Here is a 9,348-nt window from a genome sequence, read left to right as displayed (position 1 = left end):
TGAAAGCTCTATGAAGCGGTATATAAGTCTAACTGCTATTGCTAACATGGGAGGTTTTCCACAGTGGCTGCATTTTTAATCAGTGGATGAGTTTCAGCCATGGTATTCTTTCGTGAAGATAATGGAGTCCAGCCTCCTACCAACCTTGACTACTTGGTTGATGGGTGAGGTTGCTAGATTGCTCTTCAACACCCACTCCACACTTCTTTTTCCTTCTCTTTTGGCCCTAGGTTTCCTCGTTCTGGTAGCCATGTGTCTGTTTACAGTCATTCTGAGGAGATCCCCAGGATATGCCCAACGTTTAATAATATTTGGCACATCCTTCAGCTTGGGCTGGGCCTCCATTCTTATGTACATTGTCACTGGTGAGTGAGACATCTTTTTTAGAAGGCCTAGAAGGCCTGCAGTTGTCTTTTCTTTTCTACCTTTAACGCCATTATGCTTGGTTTGAAGGACTTCACAATTTCTTCCCTTCAGCCAAACTGGCTGGGGCAGTCGGGAGATGAAGACCAAAATATCTGAATTTTCAAGACTAATAGATAAATGTAGATAAGCATCAGGGACGCGGTGGCTCAGTGGCTAGGATGCTGAGCTCATCGATCAGAAAGATTGGCAGTTCAGCGGTTCAAATCCCTAGCACCGCGTAACGGAGTGAGCTCCTTGTCCCAGCTTCTGCCAACCTAGCATTTTGAAAGCATGTAAAAACGCAAGTAGAAAAATAGGAACCACCTTTAGTGGGAAGGTAACAGCGTTCCATGCACCTTCGGCATTTAGTCATGCTGGCCACATGACCACGGAGATGTCTTCGGACAGCGCTGGCTCTTTGGCTTTGAAACAGAGATGAGCACAGCCCCCTAGAGTCAGGAACAACTAGCACATATGTGCGAGGGGAACCTTAGATAAGCATCAAGCAACTTTTTTTTATCAATCAATCATATTACTATTTCTGGCTTTGACAAGTGACTTATATGACTTTTTAACCCTTCTCTCCCAGGTATTCTACTTTTGCTGACTGAAAAAACCATCATTTCTTCAGCCTAGGCATCTACCCTTCCACTGAGATCTTTTTAAAAAATCACCCATAGCACATTTACTGGTTTTAATCATGGAAACGATTACGCGCTGGAGCATTTAGCTGGGGTAAATGCAACCTTATTCTGGGTATATGAAGACAGTGTCCCATTTCTCCGACATAATTGGACCATGATTTGCTACTATGAATGGCCTTCAGCCAGTTCTCTCCCAGCTTGACAGGACATTGGCATGCAATATTTTACGATAGCTGGAAATCACCATGGCTTGCTATGACATCCCAGAAACTATGATCTGGGGAGTGGGGAGGGGGAAATAGGAGGTTGCTTCACCTTTAAGTTGGAAACTGGGGTTTGGTTTCCAGTTCTGACTTGCAGCTAAGTAATAAGTCATGCTAATTTCACAGGCGTTGGGTATTGTAAGGAATCAGAGAGGGCTGAAGCCAGGAAATGAGAAGGGGAGAAACAGATAAGAAGAAAGCACACGTGATGCTACTCCATGGCGGCCATTTGTATACCTCAAAAAGATATCCTACAATCATATTGTGGCAGTGAGCCAACAAGGCTGATAATATTTCACTGAAAATCAATTAGACAATGTGTAGGTTTGCCAAAGGAGCGTTAGCTTCAGGTTTAAGTGAGTGAGTACCTGTAGTGTAATTAGGGCGGTAAAATGGGCATCTTGAGGAGAACAAGGGTGTCCATTTTCCTTAGGCCTTGTTGTCTGAGGATCTGCACAAACGCATGGGAATCTGGCATGTAAATATCTCTTTGTGGGGATCGGTTTACCTGTGGGTTGTATTTGACAGTGAAAACATATATGGATATGGTTTCGTCTGTTAGTTGTTGTCAATAAACCATAACTATGTATTTTGCCCCATGGTTTCTTGTTCCACTCAGATTTTCTAGAGATCTTTCTAGATCATGCCTGTCTTGTTTGGAATTAAAGAAGCAATTTTTCAGTGTTAAAGTGTGTGCAGTGACTTTTTTCCCCTCAAACCCCCCCCCCCAACCCTGGGACGATGAGATATATAAAGGATTTGACTAGGATGAAGAGATCCAGGTTAAATATTTGCTTAGTCATAAAGTTCACGATGCATTATTTACACAAACAACAACCGTAATTTGTTTTGACTTAACATGAGTGTCAACCCAGTCAACTATGTTTTATTGAAACGATCATGATTCATTAAACCATATCTTGACATGTCAGATGGACCTCGTTGTTCTTTCTCTGGCTTACTTCCCGTGATTGCTGGAAGGCCACAGAGGGCTGAAGGGTTCACCGACAAATGTGTGCTCGACAAAAGCGCGCCCGGCAAAACCGTGGCGAGAAAACCGCGAGGTCGAAATCGCGCCCACAGAAGGGCGCCGACAAATGCACGCCAACAAAAACGCGCATCAACAAAAACAACGTAAGAACCCTTACCCTTACCTTAACACTAATCACACTTTTGTCGGTGCGCATTTGTCGGCGCCCTTTTGTGGGCGCAATTTCAAACTCGTGGTTTTCTCGGTGCGGTTTTGTCAGCGCGCTGTTGTCGAGCGCGCATTTGACAGGTCATGGGGCTGAAGGGACCACAAATGTCATCATGAGCTCCCTAGAGAAGGGTGGGAAAGAAACATAATAAATAAAAGCCATTTTTTTTCATGGTTCTTTTGAGTTGACTTCAAATGCAGTTGAAACGGATTAACATATTTGAGGCGATGGGGAAGCCTGGCCTCAGACAAAATATTTTGTTTTCCTTCAAGTCTGAGGTGAGTTCTGAAGAGATTGTGAGGGTGGAGTAATCCATTCTATAAAGGGGTTTTAAGTACTCTTTTTAAGTATGGGTAATCCCCCACTTACAACAGTTCATTTAGTGACTGTTCAAAATTACAACGGCCCTGAAAAAAGTGATTTATGACCAGTTTTCACACCTACGACCGTAGAACCGTCCCTATGATTATGTGATCGAAATTCAGACAGTGGGCAGTTGACTCATTTTATTTATGATGGTTATAGGATCCCAGGGTCACGTGATCCACTTTTGTGGACTCATTTAACAACAGCAGTGATTCACTCAACAACTTTGGCAAGAAAAGTCGTAAAAGCTGCAAACTCACTTAACAAATGTTTCACTTAGCAGCAGAAATTTAACAAGACAGTACTACTTCCTGACTGCACTCTTCAAAAATCTCCTTCAATATTGTTGTTGTTAAGCATCATCTTATGGGCCTGTATATCTTTCCTCTAGCTAAAATCTCATCCCCTCTTTTGTTCAGTTTTCGAAATCATGACGTTACTTGCATTTGTTATGCCTCATACACACCAAAACATTTCCCACAAGAAGCTCCTGCTCTTTACGATTGAGTCTTACATCTTCTTGTGAAGGTTTCAATATTCCAATTTCATGTGTATCCTTAGTTCGCTTATTGGAGTCTTATTGAACTTTCTGCTGTTTATTTCTGATATTTTTTTTCAATTCCTATGACTAACAATTTCTTTCATGCGGGATTGACTCATCTGGCATTGTCAAACTTGTCCCCAATGATGGAGGACAATTTCCCCTATTGCTTCTCTGATTGGTTTAAATGTCCACATGTAGGATTTTCTAAGAATCTGATTGGTCAAATGTTACGTTGCTTGGCAGTGACTGGATCAGCTGCAGTCTCCTAGGCAACTGGATATATTTCTGAAGAGGTTGTTGATGCTTCTCCAGAGCCAACCCCCAATATCAATATGATCCAGAGGTATGACAACAGGACAAACCCTTATGGGAGGAGAAAAGGGAGGAGGTGTAGAACAGACCGCATGCCATGGAGCGCATGACAGAAACTCACCCTATCCTGCAGCAACAACGGGGCTCAAACATGAGGTTGCCAACCATACATCCAGGATCCTAACCTCGTGAGCCACCATGCCGGGTTGAAGTCCTACCAGTTCGAGCCGATCAGGGGTGGGTTTCTCACCCCGTTCCAACCGGTTCGGTTGGAACGGGGCCGGCGGCGTCCTCGTGCACGCGCGCAGTGCACGCATGCGTACTAGTGCCTGTGCGATGCTCCAGCTGCTCCTGGAGGATCGCGCAGGCGCTGTACGCGTTCTGTGCATGCGTGGAAGCGCAGAACTCGTCAAAACCGGGTAAGAAACGCGGGCGGGCGGGTTGATCCTTTGGCGTTCCCGGAAGTTACTTACTTCCAGGTTCGCCGACCAACCGGTTCGCGGGGAGCCGATTCATCTGAACCAGTAGTATAAAAAACGCTAAGGAAAGTTTTTAAAAAATTCCGACGATCAGCTTCACCGCATGATCGTCGGAAATTTTTTTTTACTTTTTTTAGCATTTTTAAACAATAGTTTACAAAAGTAAAAAAAAAAAAAAAGGTGATCAGGCCCACCCAGTCACATGACATCCCCACACACACACTAAGCCATTCCCACAGAACCAGTAGGGAAAAATTTTGAATTTCACCACTGGGACCATGCTCCCAACCCAATGCGGATAATGAATCACTTCTCTTCCTTCCCAGGACTATCTCAACCATATCGGTGTATTCTCAGACTAACTTCCGTTTCTTGATGCAACCCCTCTGGTTCAGCAGCCTGATTTTCTGCAATGCAAGTCTAATGCTGATGCTGATAGCCTTGTTCACCCCTTACTGGGTGAATGAAAGTACGCCTCATGGTCTGCTCCATGGGGGTCTCTGGAGTATTTGCTTAGATCCAAATTGTGACTTTTATCCAATTAACCTAGGTAAGGCTTCTCGCTTTGTAAATTTAAAGCTTCCCCTCGCACATACGTGCTAGTCATTCCTGACTCTAGGGGACGTGCTCATCTCCGTTTCAAAGCTGAAGAGCCAGCGCTGTCCGACGACATCTCCGTGGTCATGTGACTGGCATGACTAAATGCCAAAGGCGCATAGAGCGCTATTCCCTTCCCACCAAAGGTGGTTCCTATTTTTCCACTTGCATTTTTTACATACTTTTGAACTGCTAGGTTGGCAGGAACTGGGACAAGTAACGGGAGCTCGCTCCATTATGCGGCGCTAGGGTTTGAACCGCCAACCTGCTGACCTTCCTGATTGACAAGCTCAGCATCTTAGCCACTGAGCCACCACGTCCCTATTCTCGCTTTGAATATTGTGCAAATATTGCACAACATTATGCAATCTCTCCTGTCAAAATTCTCTCAAGTCCCATTTATGCCATACACATCTCAGGGTCGTGGGTTCGAGACCCACATTGGGAGCCACCTGTCAGGCCTGTAGTTATATTCCTTTTAGGATCTTTGGCCTGCCACACTTTCTATTATTTCACTATGCTGTTTCATTAGTGTAGTAATTGGGAGGGGGGAATAGAAAGGAGTAGAATGGTGGAATGTGTTGTTGTCATTCTTTTATACAAGCCCAAGGTCATCTTTTTTCTCCGCACCTCTGCATCAGACTGGAACTAGACGGGTGGAAATGCCAGCATGGCTGAAGAAGATTGGACCATGTAATGGATTTATGGGTGTGGGGATAAGATCATGAACTTTCAACTGGGTGAAATCCCAGGAAGCTTGAGAATTGGGATAATGTCAGCGTTCCAAATATCATGCAGAATTAAATTAGAGTCCAAGGCAAAACTTTCATCAAAGTTCCAATTTAATAAGACAGACATGTTGGCACATCTGTGGAGATTCCAATTCTCAAGCTTCCTGGGATTTCATCCAGTTGAAAGTTCATGATCGTATCCCCACACCCATAAATCCATCACATGGTCCAATCTTCTTGAGTCACGCTGGCATTTCCACCCAACTGGTTCCGGTCAGATGCAGAGGTACGTAGACAAAAGATGACCTTGGGCTTCTATAAAAGAATGACAAAAACACATTCCACCACTCTTCTCCTTTCTATTCCCCGCTCCCAATCACTACACCAATGAAACAGCATAATGAAATAATAGTGTGTGTGGCAGGCCAAAGATCCTAAAAGGAACATAACTTCAGGCCTGACAACACCTATAAATACATTTATGTTGCAATTGTTCTGTGTCTGCATTGGCTTAGACCTTTGCCATGGGACAAGGCCCTACAGAGAATGTTTTTATACATTGGCAGGTATAGTGACAATGAAGATATTGTTATTTCAAGGAGTTTAGTGACATATTTTAATTTCTCCAGCATAGTAATAAAAATCTAGACGTCCAGAGCTCATTCTGAGCTAACATGGATATTTTCACTCTTATTTAGGGAATACAGGTAGATGTGTAGATATTTGAGTTTTGTTAAGTACTTGAGAGTTAAGAGCATAATTTTCATGGAACACACATGGAATTTTCTATCTTATTTTGGCTGTTAGAATTTGCCACGACAGCAATTTCACTAAAAGAGCTAACAAGAGAGCAACCTGCTGCAAACACCACAAGGATAAACCTAGAACAGTGTTTCTCAACCTTGGCAACTTGAAGATGTCCGGACTTCAACTCCCAGAATTCCCTGGCCAGCATTCGCTGGCCGGGGAATTCTGGGAGTTGAAGTCCGGACATCTTCAAGTTACCAAGGTTGAGAAACACTGACCTAGAGCTTCACAGCTCTTCTTCAACATATTTCCCTGGAGGTTTAGCTGATGGCAAAACGTCACCTGTTTTTGTGAAGGTGGGCTAAAGAGAGTCCATCCATTTTTGATCCAGCTCTGCCTAATGCTTTTCTTATCCTCTTTCTCTTCGGCTCCCCAGCATGGTTTGTCCACACTACCAGGACCTTCCTGGTGCTCGGAACAATCTGTGGCTTCCTGGCTTGGTGCTGTGTCTCTTTTTCTTTCGTTCATACCCAAGTCAAATCAATCTCCCTGGTCTTCCTCGCCTCTATCTTCAGCATCGCAGCAGGTAACTCCTCCATTTTTATTTTACTGTATCGGCAGTCCCCGTCGTTCTCTCTTTTTTTATTGAAAGTTTTAAAGAGTTTTACAAATATATACCTTCCCTCCCTCCCCCGACCCCACATCCCCTCCCACCCCACCCCCAACCTCCCAGAGCAAATACAGGATATAAACATTTAACAACCATATACTAAAATAAACTAACTAACTTTAGCATCATCCCTCGCTTGCACTTTAACTCCCCTTTTGTAAAGCTAACTTTAGGTAAGTTGTAACATTCCCTGTTCATTCATTCATAAACTATCTGGAGTTTCTTAGTACCATATTTATTTTGAATGTAATCAATCCATTTTCTCCATTCCATCTTGTAATTCTCATCTGAATGGTCCTTGAGATATGCTGATATTTTAGCCATCTCTGCTAAGTTTGTTACTTTTTTTAAATATTTTTTTATTTTTGTTACATAAACAACATATACACACAACAATAGAAAAAGAAAAGCAAAAAAGAAAAGAAAAGAAAAGAAAAAAACACACATACACAAAAAAAGAAAGCCCATCATCACATACAGTATGTCGTTTGGTTACAGGTGTTTTAACATTTATCATTCTTATACATTCATTGTTTCATTTAATAGGTTATAATTTAGTATCATTTCTTATTCCCTTACCTGTGGCAATCCATCCCAACTACGTTTCCCCCCCACACACACACCCCGTATCTCTCTGTTATATATTTAATAGACACAACAATAAAATAAAAAAAGAAAAAAAACCATCATCACATGCAGCATGTCGTTTGGTTACAAGTGTTTTAACATCCACATCCTCGCATAATATTTACCATCTCAAACTTTTCATCTAGTATAACTAAAAACCTCATTTTCATTCTACAATATATATTCAGTTAACATTAGTATTATTTTTTCCAGAAAATATACTTATGTTCATTATTATCCTTGTACTTCATACCTTCAAACAGAGATCTTATTCCTTCATTTTTCAACAAAACGTCACTGCATATATATAACAGTTTTCAATTATTCCCTTATTAAAATTGTTTATCAGCAGCGAAATATCATTATAATACGTTTGTTACTTTTAACGTCCATTCTTGAATAGTAGGCAATACTTCCTTCTTCCAGTACTGCGCCACCAACAGCCTTGCTGCCGTTGTTAAGTTCAGAATCAAATTAGTCTCTATAACTGTATGGTCTGTAATTATACCTAACAAGGATAACTGAGGAGTAAACTTTATCCTCTTTTTAAGAATATTTTGCATAACCCACCATATTTTTATCCAAAATGCTTTGACCTTTTTACAAAGTCCACCATATATGATAATACGTAGCATCAGCACAATCACATCTCCAGCATTTAGGTTGTAAGTGCGGATACATACAAGCTAAATTTTTAGGATCTAAATGCCATCTATAAAACATCCCCATTGTTCTCTCTTGAAGGATGCCCCATTGCAAGGCTGGGGGAAAAGTGATTCAAGATGGGCCATAAAATACCCTTCCTCACATTGCACTTGGGCGGAATGGTAACTGCTAATTTGGAAAACCTTATGAAGGGGATTGAGTGAATTCATGGGATATTATTCTTGAGATGGTATTTGAAGACATGCTGCCCTCAACCTGGAGTAACACTGAATGTCAGGGTTACCTCCAGGAAGGGAACACCATCTCTTCAAATACTATTTGAACATGAGAGATGAGAGCAGTGTTCCAATATTTGAGGGGCTGCCACAAAGAAGAGGGGATCAAATTATTCCCCAAAGGACCAGAGGGCTGAACAAGAAACAATGGATGGAAACGAGCCGAGGTGGCACAGTGGTTAGGGTGCAGTACTGCAGGCCACTTCAGCTGACTGTTATCTGCAGTTCAGCAGTTCTAATCTCAGGGTTGACTCAGCCTTCCATCCTTCCGAGGTGGGTGAAATGAGGACCCAGACTGTGGGGGCGATATGCTGACTCTGTAAACCACTTAGAGCGGGCTGAAAGCCCTATGAAGCGGTATATAAGTCTAACTGTTATTGCTATTGCTAACGAATCAAGGAGAGAAACAACCAGGAATTAAGGAGAAACTCCCAACAGCGAGGACAATTAATCAGTGGAACAGCTTGCCTCCAGAAGTTGTGGGTGCTTCATCACTGGAGGTTTTGAAGTGGTGGCATTATGAAATGTGGGCTTCATCAGCTCCTTTGTCCAAATTGAGCTTCCAACTGTATTCCAAATTAAACCATCTTGGTTTCATTAAAGACTCTTTTGAAGCTAACTTGCTGTGGGTGAATCCAGGATGTGTTGTTTCCTTAACCACACAACATTATTTTGCCCTTGGGTCCTTCTGCAGTCTTTTGTCAACTTTGCACTTAGTTTAGAGTTCCTATGGGTTGCCCATTCAAATATTAACCAGCCTCGAGTCTGCTTAATTCTTTCAAGACCAGCCGAGCTTGGCTTGGTGCTTCCATTGGCTTCACAT

Source organism: Thamnophis elegans, chromosome 12, assembly GCF_009769535.1.
Source record: "Thamnophis elegans isolate rThaEle1 chromosome 12, rThaEle1.pri, whole genome shotgun sequence".
Lineage (NCBI taxonomy): Eukaryota > Metazoa > Chordata > Lepidosauria > Squamata > Colubridae > Thamnophis > Thamnophis elegans.
The sequence above is the reverse complement of the archived record's forward strand: the minus strand, read 5'-3'. Positions refer to the sequence as shown.